This window comes from Crocuta crocuta, unplaced genomic scaffold, assembly GCF_008692635.1.
Source record: "Crocuta crocuta isolate KB4526 unplaced genomic scaffold, BGI_CrCroc_1.0 scaffold420, whole genome shotgun sequence".
NCBI lineage: Eukaryota > Metazoa > Chordata > Mammalia > Carnivora > Hyaenidae > Crocuta > Crocuta crocuta.
Genome location: NW_027528356.1, coordinates 380,885 through 390,908, shown reverse-complemented (window position 1 = coordinate 390,908; position 10,024 = coordinate 380,885). Strand labels below are relative to the sequence as shown.

Below are 10,024 nucleotides of genomic sequence, written 5' to 3'. Positions count from 1 at the left end.
CTGAAGTCGGACATTTATGCGACTGAGGCACCCAGGTGCCCCTGGAAGTCTGTACATCTTAATCCCCTTCACCGAGCTCACCTGCCTCTCTTTGGCAACCACCAGTGTGTTGTCTGTGAGTCTATTTCTTTCTCTCTTTTTAGTTGTTGTTAGTTGTTTATTTCTTCTTTTGTTTTGTTTTTAGATTCCACATGTAAATGAAATTATATGGTATTTGTCTTTCTCTGGCTTATTTCAATTAGCATAATACCTTCTAGATCCATCCACATTGTCACAAATGACAAGATTATATATGTTAGGGGTTAATATCCAAAATATATAAAGAATTCATACAACTCAACACCACCCCCCCCCCAGATAATCCTATTAAAAATGGGCAGAAGACATGAACAGACATTTCTCAAAAAAAGACATTTAGATAGCTAAGGGGCACATGAAAAGAAGCTCAACATCACTCTTCATCAGGGAATTGCAGATCAAAACCACAGTGAGATCCACCTCACACCTGTCAGAGTGGCTAAAATTAACACAAGAAACAACAGGTGTTGTGAAGATGCGGAGAAAGGGGAACCCTCTTGCACTGTTGGTGGGAATGCAAATTGGTGCAGCCAATTTATATATATTCAATATATTTTGAATATATTGTGAAGTGTAGAGAACTTAATTCCTTTTAGGTTTGCTGCCTGTCCCATTTAGAAAAAACAGATGTTAAGAATTCTTTTTTCTTCATACATTAAGCACCACACCAGATTACAATTTTTGCTTCAATCATCAAACATGACTTAAAAACGAATGAGAAGGTAGTTTATTACATTTGCTTCTATTTTTAGCCCTTTCAATGTTGTTCTTTCCTTCTTGACATTGCAAACTTTTGTTGTTCTCAGCTGCTAAGTTTGGGGTGATTTGTTTCACAGCCACAGCTAGCTAGCACACATGAGGGGAGGGAAGGGTGCTCCGGGCACAGGGAAGAGTCTGAGCAAAGGCCTTGTGATGGGGCCAGGTCTGGGACGCCCTTGGCAACGCGTCATATGGGATGAGGCTGGAGCAGCTGGTGTGCCTTCCCCGCCAGCCCAGCCCCCAGAAACCCTCCATAAACAGAGCTGTTGGGGTGACGTTTCTCAGAGGAAGCTGGGACGGTGCCTCTCCCCTGGCTTCCCACACGTGGCGGGGAAGCATCTGCCCGGAGAGCAGGATGGGGGCGTCCGGGTGGCCCTCCCCGAGCCGCCTCTTGTTTATGTTGTGTTTTGTTTTTTCTGGGTTCCTCGTTTACAGCCACCAGATGTTGGCTGCTTTCAGACGCGCTGGCTGGCGCTCCCGGGGTTCTGCGGAGAGACTGCCCAGCAGTGCAGAGAGTTATAAATGAGTCCATTAAGGGAGGTGGATTTGCTAAAAGGTTGTCTTCATTCCACCTGGTCCTAAGCAGGCCTCACGTGATGGATGGTTTCAGAGCCTCGGACACGCCTTAAGGCTCGGCGCAGTCTTAATGCCTCAAAAGTTTCCAATTAAAGTCAAATGGCTCTTGGCAAAGTCCAAGGCATTTTCACTAACTAAAATAAATACCTGGGCAAGCTGCACGGTTTATGCCTTCTTCACGCGGTTGAGGATAAACAGCTAGAGGCTGGGGCTAGAGGCGTGTCAGGGACAGGAGGCCCAGCCAGCCCGTGGAAGTCACCGAGAGCCCCAAGCCCTGTGGGCCGGGCAGGGAGTTAGAGGCCCACGGGCTCTGGGCGCGGGGTCCTGTCACCCCATCTGGGCGAGAAAACGAAAGTCAGAGGCAGGCACGAGCAGGGGCCGTGCGGGGTGAGGCGGTGGCAGCGGAGTCAGCCCTGGCTCAGGCTCCCCTGCCCCGTGAGTCCTCTGAGCCTGCCTGCGCTGCCCCCCACCCCCAGCCAGCGGGGAACAGGTGTGTGAAATCTCCCTCGTGGGGAGCTCGTGAGGAGTCGGTGGGCACGCCAGTCAGTACCACCTGCTTGGCCGCCTCCCAGCGTGGGCGGGCCCTCCCCCTGCCTGCTAGGATGCCTCGCCCATGCCTCCCGGCCACCCCATGCCCCCAGGGCACACGCAGGGTCGCTGCCTCAGCAGCTGGACTCTCGGTGCTGCTGTGAGTTTGGGTGCCGCTTAGGAGAGCCAGGGTCCCATCCTGGAATCACGGTGCCCCTGCCTTGGAGGAATGAACGGGAACACCTGGGGGCTCCCCTGGACACCGCTGGAGGGCTGCCGCCTGCCCTCTCTCCTGGCCCCAGGGTTCCTCTCTTCTTCCTCCGTGAGGCTCCGCTTGTCCGCTGCACAGGCGGGCCTCTGAGGACACTGGGGGCTCCCCACGGACACCCCCACACAGTGGCAGGTGCCCCTCCTTGGTGCCAATGAACGTAGAGAGTCCCGACTGAGCCCCTGTTCTGGGCCGGCCACAGAGGTGTGGGAGCAACGCGGTCACGGCGTCTTCCAGGTGACAAGGACTGACCCCTAAAGCCGCCCTGTCGCCCAGCCCTGGAGCCCCCGGGACCTGAGCGTCCTGCGGGATGGGCTTTCCCCACCTGCCCCTCCGCGGCACCCCCAGAGCCAGGACCCCGAGGGCGGCGCAGACATCACACTGGTGGCTCCAGAGGAGGGCTGCGGCTGTGGTGTCACGGCCAGAACGAGTCTGAGAAATACCGTCTTGTTTCCTCACCACGGAGCCTTGACCCGATCGGCCAAAGGGCCGCTACTGCCGCGTTCCTCGCTACTCTGTGACGTTGTGAGCAGTTTTCTGGCGGTGATGAAAAGTACGGGACACAGACCTCAGAGTCGGAGGCCGGGGGTGCCGAGGGCGTGGGGGCAGCACAGGCCCCGGCCTCCCAGGCGCGTGGACCTGCCCGCGGCGCGCGGATCACCGTTTGGCGTCAGCCGGCAAAGCTGACGGAGGTCGCCCAGCCCCTGGGCGAGTGTCCGCACACGGGCCCCGGGACCTCTCTCGTGGCAGCGACGTTGTGAGGCAGCCGCGTGTCCCCGGCCGGAGAAGGGACACATCGCTTGTGTTCATACAATGAAAACGGTAGGCACGAGGACGAGTTTGTCACGGCTCCGTGCTCAGGCGTCTGAGGCGAGTCACAGAAGGACGCGTTCAGTGAGTCCAGGCATACAAGGTCTGCGTGCAGNACGGTGGACCCGGTCGGGGGTGCTCACCGGGTGCTGAGATGCTGGTGCGGGAAGGGAGCAGGCTGACACAGTGCTGGGGGCAGGTCGTGGGGCGGATCATGGGGTGGGGGGTACGTGGAGACCCTGAGGGATCAGCTGAGTTCATTCCTTGGTTTTCTCTGTGCCTCACACACTTCACAAGTAATCACTTCTGTGAACNTGCCCAGTGGAGCTGGCCCCAGATGCCCTGTCTGTCCTCAAGGGCGTCCTCAGCTCATCCAGGGTCGTGCCCCTCCCTGCCCAGCACCTGCCCCTCCATCACCCCAAGGCAGCCGTCCTAGTGGCTGTGGTTACCAGTGTGGACAGAGGCGCGGGTGGTCAGATCCCTGACACCCTCTGCCCTCCTGGCCTGGACCCAGCCTCCACCTGGCCTGGCCAGCATCTCCCCAGCCGGTCTCTCTTCCCTGTGAAGGGCTCTGCAGTCAGGACACCGCCCGGGGGCCCCCAGCACCGCGGACTCTAGGCATATAGGGGGTCAGTCCCCTATAGTCTACAGGTGGCTGTTTTCTCACCACGGCATCTCCACCCCAAAATGACATTGAAGTCCTGATTTCCCCCCCCACCCCGGGACCTCAGGAGGTGGCCTTACTAGGAGATGTGGTTATTACAGATGCAGTTAGTTAAGACGGGGTCACACTGGAGTAGGGTGGGCCTAACCCGACCTGACCGGTGTCCCTCTGAGAAGAGGACACACGGCCACCGACGCAGGGGCAATGCCAAGTGATGACCGAGGAGAGCAGAGCAAGGCCGCCAGCCACTCCTGGGGCCACCGGAGTGGGAAGGGCAGGAAGGACCGTCACGGAGCCTGCGGAGCAGAGAGTGAACACCTGTCCTTGAAGCTGCCCCTCTGCTTACAGTAGCCGTGGGAGCCCGACACCCCGGGCATCACCTCAGAAAAAAGACCAAACACCTGCACACCCATCACCCAGAGGAGATGCAGCCACGCTTCTGACGCCCACCCCTCCAACAGCTTCTGTGCACCCAGCCAGCACCCACTTACAGCGCTCTGACACCTGCCCTGACGGGGCCTGCATGTGTGGGTCTGCAGCACCGGTTACGTGGAACAGACTTCCACAAAGCCCTGTAGCTGGTGCTAAGGTCGTTCCTTGTCCCCTCCCTCCCTTCTCCCTGCCCCTCCCTTCTCCCTCCCCCTTCCTTCTCCCTCCCCTTTCCCTTCTCCCTCCTCCTCCCTTCCCCCTCCCTTTCCCTTCCCCCTCCCTGACTCCCTCCTCCCCTTTCCCTTCCCTCCTCTGCCTCTCCCTCNTCCCTCCCTGCTCCCTCCCCCCTCTTTCCCTCCCCCTCCTTCTCCCTCCCTTCCTCCTCTTTCTCTCCTGCCTCCTCATCCTCCCCCTCCCCTTTCCCTCCCCCCTCCCTTCTGTTTCCCACTCTCCTCCCTCCCTAGCTCAAATCTCCCTGACACTGTAATGAAATGAGAAAACACAGACCTTTCTGATCACAAATGTTTTAAAATGCCTGCGTATTAATGACTGGTGAGTATGTGTATTGGCGAGCAGAGGGCAATCTTTCTTGTCTTAAATGAGAAAAAGTCATAGGAAAAATGGGCTTTGTGTTGTCAAACATTAGCCTGAGCAGATACTCTCTGAGAGCTGGACCCTGAGGCCTTCCTGAGACCAAGTGCATTTGTCCTGAAGGAGTGTGTTTAACGTCAGCACCCTGAGGAGCTTGGCCGAGGAGAGCCCTGAAGGCCAAATATTTACACAGCCAACCCCAACGCCCGTGGACCTGACCTTGTAAGACGTGGTGATAAACGGGACGATGGCCGTGTCTGACATGTGCTGCTGGGCGGTGGAAGTAGGGGACCGGGCTCCCTGGGGGCAGAGGTCCCGGCTGCGGGGAGGGCCTGGCGCAGGTGGATGGGCGTCAGCACGGACTGTGGCCTCCCGAAGCCCACGTGGCCTGACGGAAGCCACGCGGCACTCAGGCCCTCCTGTGGAATGTGGGCAGGAATGCGTGTGGACCTCTCTCCCTGCAGGTCTCTCGGCAGGCAGGAAGGCGGGGGCCAGAGCCTCACCGAGCCGGGCGCTCTTGTCCGCCACTGAGGTCCTGGCAGAGTCACCGTGCCCTGACCAGGGTGAAATGAGGCAGCGGGGACTTCCAGACAACGAGAGGTTTCAGGGGAGCCCTCTTTCCGTCCCGAATTTGGAGGCCCCTGGCTCATGAAGGGCTGAGGGGTGACTATCGTCTGGTCCACCACCCGGCCCCTGCCCCTATCCATTTGGACCTCAACAGCCTACCACCGGCTGCCGGCACCTGCGTCTCCACTGGGGCCCCACCCTGCCGGGGACCAGCCCTCAGCCCCTGGCTGGCTCCCTCTGCTCTGTCCCCTGGGTCGGCCACCTCGCGTGCTCCACCAGGGCTCTGGGATTCTCGGCGGGCTAACCGGGGCAACACCTGCGTCTGCCTGCCTTCCTCCCCCACCTTCCATCCCTTTCACGTTCGGTGGTGCCTAGGGTCGTCTCTTAAGCTGCTGGCCCTGTAATTCCTGTCCCCGGCTCTGCTTTCTGAGATAGCCCGAGGGATGTGCCGTCTTCACCGAAGTGACCAGACCGCAATCCTCACAGCCCACGCCAGCTGCCTCTCGGCAACCTGCACCCCATCTTCCCAGCTGTTCAAGCTCAGACTCTTGGCAACATCTTTGATCCTTTCCTTCTTGAGTCCCCACCTTGGTGATGGACCTGCTGGCTCTGACTTCCAAACCTGCCCAGCAGCTTCACTATCATGATCATATTTCTTTAAACTTATAAAGGAAAGATGTAAGAGAAAAGAAACCTTGTGTAAGGGAGCAGCAGACTTCTCAGGACCTATGCAAGCCAGAGAATAAAGGAGACACAGCTTTAAAGTACTGAAAGAAAAACATTGTCAATCTAGAGTTCTACACCCAGCAAAAATAAATTTGAAAGCAAAGGCAAAGACAACACCAAATTCCAGAGAAGATGTGGAGCAGCAGGAATTCTTCTCTGCAGGTGGGGATGCAGCAAGGTGCAGCCGCTCTGGGAGCCAGTGGCCGGGTTCTCACAGCTTGAGTGCGCTTTCACATGCTCTCCAGCATCACTCCCCTAGGCGCTTAGCGAGCCAAGAACTTTCCCACCAAGCCCTGCACATCAGTGTTTATTCCAGCTTCATTTCTAACTGCCAAAACCTGGAAGCAACCAAGACGCCCTTCAGTAGGTGGATGGATTAGCAGTGGTCCATCCACACAGGGAATATCAGCCAGCACTAAGAAGGAATGGGCTGTCCAGCCCTGCGAAGACATGGAGGAGCCTTGAGTGCATATTGCTAGGGGATAAAAGCCAGTCTGAGAAGGTAATGTGTGCTGTATGATAGGTAAGAAAGTATGTGACATTGTGGAAAAGCAGAGCTACGGAGGCAGTGATCAGAGTCCCGAGGAAACTGCTCCTCTGAAGACTGGAGCATCGGGCAGAGACAGAATCACAGCTTGCCATAAGCCAGAGCCACTGCTAGAGCCGCACCTGGGAGCGCACTGGGGGCAAGGGACCAGCCGCCAGGGACTGAGCATGGGCTCCTGGAGAGATGCAACATTCACTTTATGAGTTCCACCTCCCGGGGCCGCACCGGGTCCTCAGGATGAAGAGCAGAGAAAGGAAGGGGAAGGACAGCCCAGAGCACTCTGCTTCCCCTGACAGTGGAAAAGTTCTTAAACTCCTAGAAGATGACATAGGAGGAAAATCTGGACGACTTCGAGTTTGGTGAAGAGTCTTTCGATACAGTCTCGCAGGCATGACCTGTGAAAGAAAAGCATAGTAAGCTGGATTTCACTGAAGTTAAAAACTTCCCATCAGAGGAAGACGCTGTTCAGAGAATGAGAAGACAAGCACACACTCAGAGAAAAAAACCCCACGGGGCACCTCAGTCGGTTGAGTGTCAGACTCTTGACCTCAGATCGAGTCTTGATCTCAGGGTTGTGGGGTCAAGCGCTGCGCAAGGTGTGAAGCCTACTTTAAAAAAACCCAGCAAACTTTTATAAAGATTTCGGCCTCTAAAATACATAAGGAGCTCTTACAACTCATCAATAAGAAAGCAACCCAATTAAGAGAAAGGAGCAGAATATCGACACACGACTCACCAGAGAGGACGCACAGACAGCAAAGACACACGAGAAGATGGTTAGAATCACATGCATTTCAGAGCTGCACCTTCAAACAAGGAGCCTCCACTGCACACCCGCCAGAATGGCCAAAATCCGGCGCATGGAACAGCACGCACTGGTGAGGGTGCAGCGGCGGGGTGCCCAGTCACGGCTGGTGGGGATGATGCAGACCCAAGCAGCTGCTTCGGAGGACAGTTTGGCGGTTTCTTAGAAATCCAAACATTTTTTTATCCTACAACCTAGCCAGTACACTCCGCGATATATTTTCCTCAGCTTTATGGACATGTTGTTGACAAATAACATAAATTTAAAATATATATGGTGATGTTTTATTACATGTACACATGGCAAAATGATTCTTACAATAAGATTAGATACAACCTCCAGCCTTTTTTTTTTTTTAATTTTTTTTTAATGTTTTTTATTTATTTCTAGGAGAGAGAAAGACAGCGTGAGCAGGGGAGGGTCAGAGAGAGAGGGAGACACAGACTCTGAAACAGGCTCCAGGCTCTGAGCTGGCAGTCAGCACAGAGCCCGACGCGGGGCTCGAACCCACGAACCGCGAGATCATGACCTAAGCGAAAGTCGGACGCTCAACCGACTAAGCCACCCAGGCGCCCCCAACCTCCAGCCTTTCACATAATTGTCATTTGTCTTTTGGTGGTGATAAATTTAAGATCTGCTTTCTTAGCACCTTTGAAGGATATAATACAGTGTTAACTATAGTCATCATGTTGTACATTAGATCCCCCAAAACTTACCATCTTATAACTGGAAGTGTGTACCCTTTGAGCAATATCTCCGTCACTCTCTAGCCTCTGGCAACCACCATTCTGACTTATTTCAGTGTAACTTCTTCATGGTCCATTCATGTTGTTTCAAATGGCAAGATTTTCTTCATTTTTATGGCTGGATAATATTCCATTGTATACATATGCATTCAGCTTCTTTATCCATTCATCCATCAATGGACACAGGTGTTTCCAGATGGTGGCTGTTGTGAGTAATGCAGTGATTAGCATGGGGGCACAGCTATCTCTCCAAGATAGAGACTTTATTTCCTCAAGAAATATATCCAGTAGTGGGATTGCTGGACCACATGGTAGTTCTTCTTCTAATTTTTTGGAAGAAACTCCTTACTGTTTTCCAGAGTGGCCGTACCAGATGTCATTCCTACCAACAGCGCAACAAGGTTCCCCTTTCTCCACGTCCTCACCAACACCCGCTATTTCTTGTGTTGTTGATTTTAGCCATTCTGACCGGTGTGAGGTGGCATCTCATTGTGGTTTTGATTTGTATTTCCCTGATGATGAGTGATGTTGGGCATCTTTTCATGTGTGTGTTGATCATCTGGATGTCTTCTTTGGAAAATGTCTCTTCAAGTCCTTTTACCCATTTTTTAATCTGATTTTGTTGTTATTGAGTTGAAGGAGTTCCTTATGTACTCTAGACATTAATCCCTTATCAGACAGTTTGCAAATATTTTCTCCCATTCTGTAGGTTGCCTTTTCATTCTGCTGATCATCTCTTTTGGACGACAGAAGTTTTGTAGTTTAATGTGGTACTATTTGCTTATTTTTGCTTTCACTGCTTCTGATTTGCTGTCATATTAAAAAAAATCTTTGCAAAGATTAGTGTCAATGAGCCTTTCGCCTATATTTTCTTCTAGCTGTTTTACAGTTTGGGGTCTTACATTTAAGTTTTTAATCCATTTAAGTTAATTTTTGTGAGTAGTGTGAGGCAGAATTCCAACTGCATTCTTCTGCATGTGGTTATTCATTTTTCCCATCACCGTTTTTTGAAAAGACTATTATTTCTCCCACTGAGTCATCTTGGCTCTCTTGTCAAATATTTGTTAACCGTATATGCATGGGTTTTGGGGGGGGGTCCCTCAATTCTTTTCTGTTGGTCTATGTGTCTATTTTTATGCCAGTGTTACACTGTTGTGATTACTACAGCCTCATAATAAAGTTTAAACTCAGGAATTGTGATACCTTGAACTTTGTTCTTTCTCTGGATTGCTTTGACTACTCTGTGTCTTTAGCTATTTTATATAAATTTTAAGATTTTTAAAAAAAATGTTTTTATTTATTTCTGAGAGAGAGAGACAGCGTGAGCAGGGGAGGGTCAGAGAGAGAGGGAGACACAGAATCTGAAACAGGCTCCAGGCTCTGAGCTAGCTGTCAGCACAGAGCCCGACGCAGGGCTTGAACCCACGAACCTTGAGATCATGACCTGAGCCGAAGTCGGATCCACGAACATGTGATAGCTTTTATTTATTTGTATCTCTTAACATTTCTTTCATCAATATCTTGTAATTTTTAGTGTACAGATCATTCACCTCCTTGGTTAAATTTATTTCTAAGTATTTTGGGGGCACTATTATAAATGAGATTGTTTCCTTTATTTCTTTTTCAGATAGTTTGTTGTTAGGAAATCCAATTGACTTTTGTATATAGAAATCCAATTGACTTTTGTGTGTTGATCTCATATCTTGCAACTTTACTGAATTTGTTTATCAGTTGCCATTGCTTTTTGTGGATTCTTTAGGGCTTTCCATCTATAAAATCATCATAGACAGAAACAGTTTTACTTTTTCCTTTCCAATTTGGATGTCTTTTATTTCTTTTCCTTACCTAATTGGCTAGGGCTTTAAAACAGGAGTGATGAGAGGGAATTTTTGTCTTATTCCTGATCTTTCTAGGAAAACTTTCAATCTCT

General features: G+C 51.9%; 1 long non-coding RNA gene across 1 annotated transcript; it reads right to left on the bottom strand.

The window, feature by feature from the left end:
- Nucleotides 1-756: 756 nt before the first annotated feature.
- LOC144223089 (uncharacterized) lies at nucleotides 757-2,848 on the bottom strand. The gene is made up of 2 exons (XR_013332563.1): nucleotides 2,669-2,848; nucleotides 757-1,749 (listed from the first exon to the last, which is right to left on the bottom strand). It is a non-coding gene; the product is annotated as an uncharacterized LOC144223089 (long non-coding RNA).
- Between the last annotated feature and the right edge of the window lie 7,176 nt (nucleotides 2,849-10,024).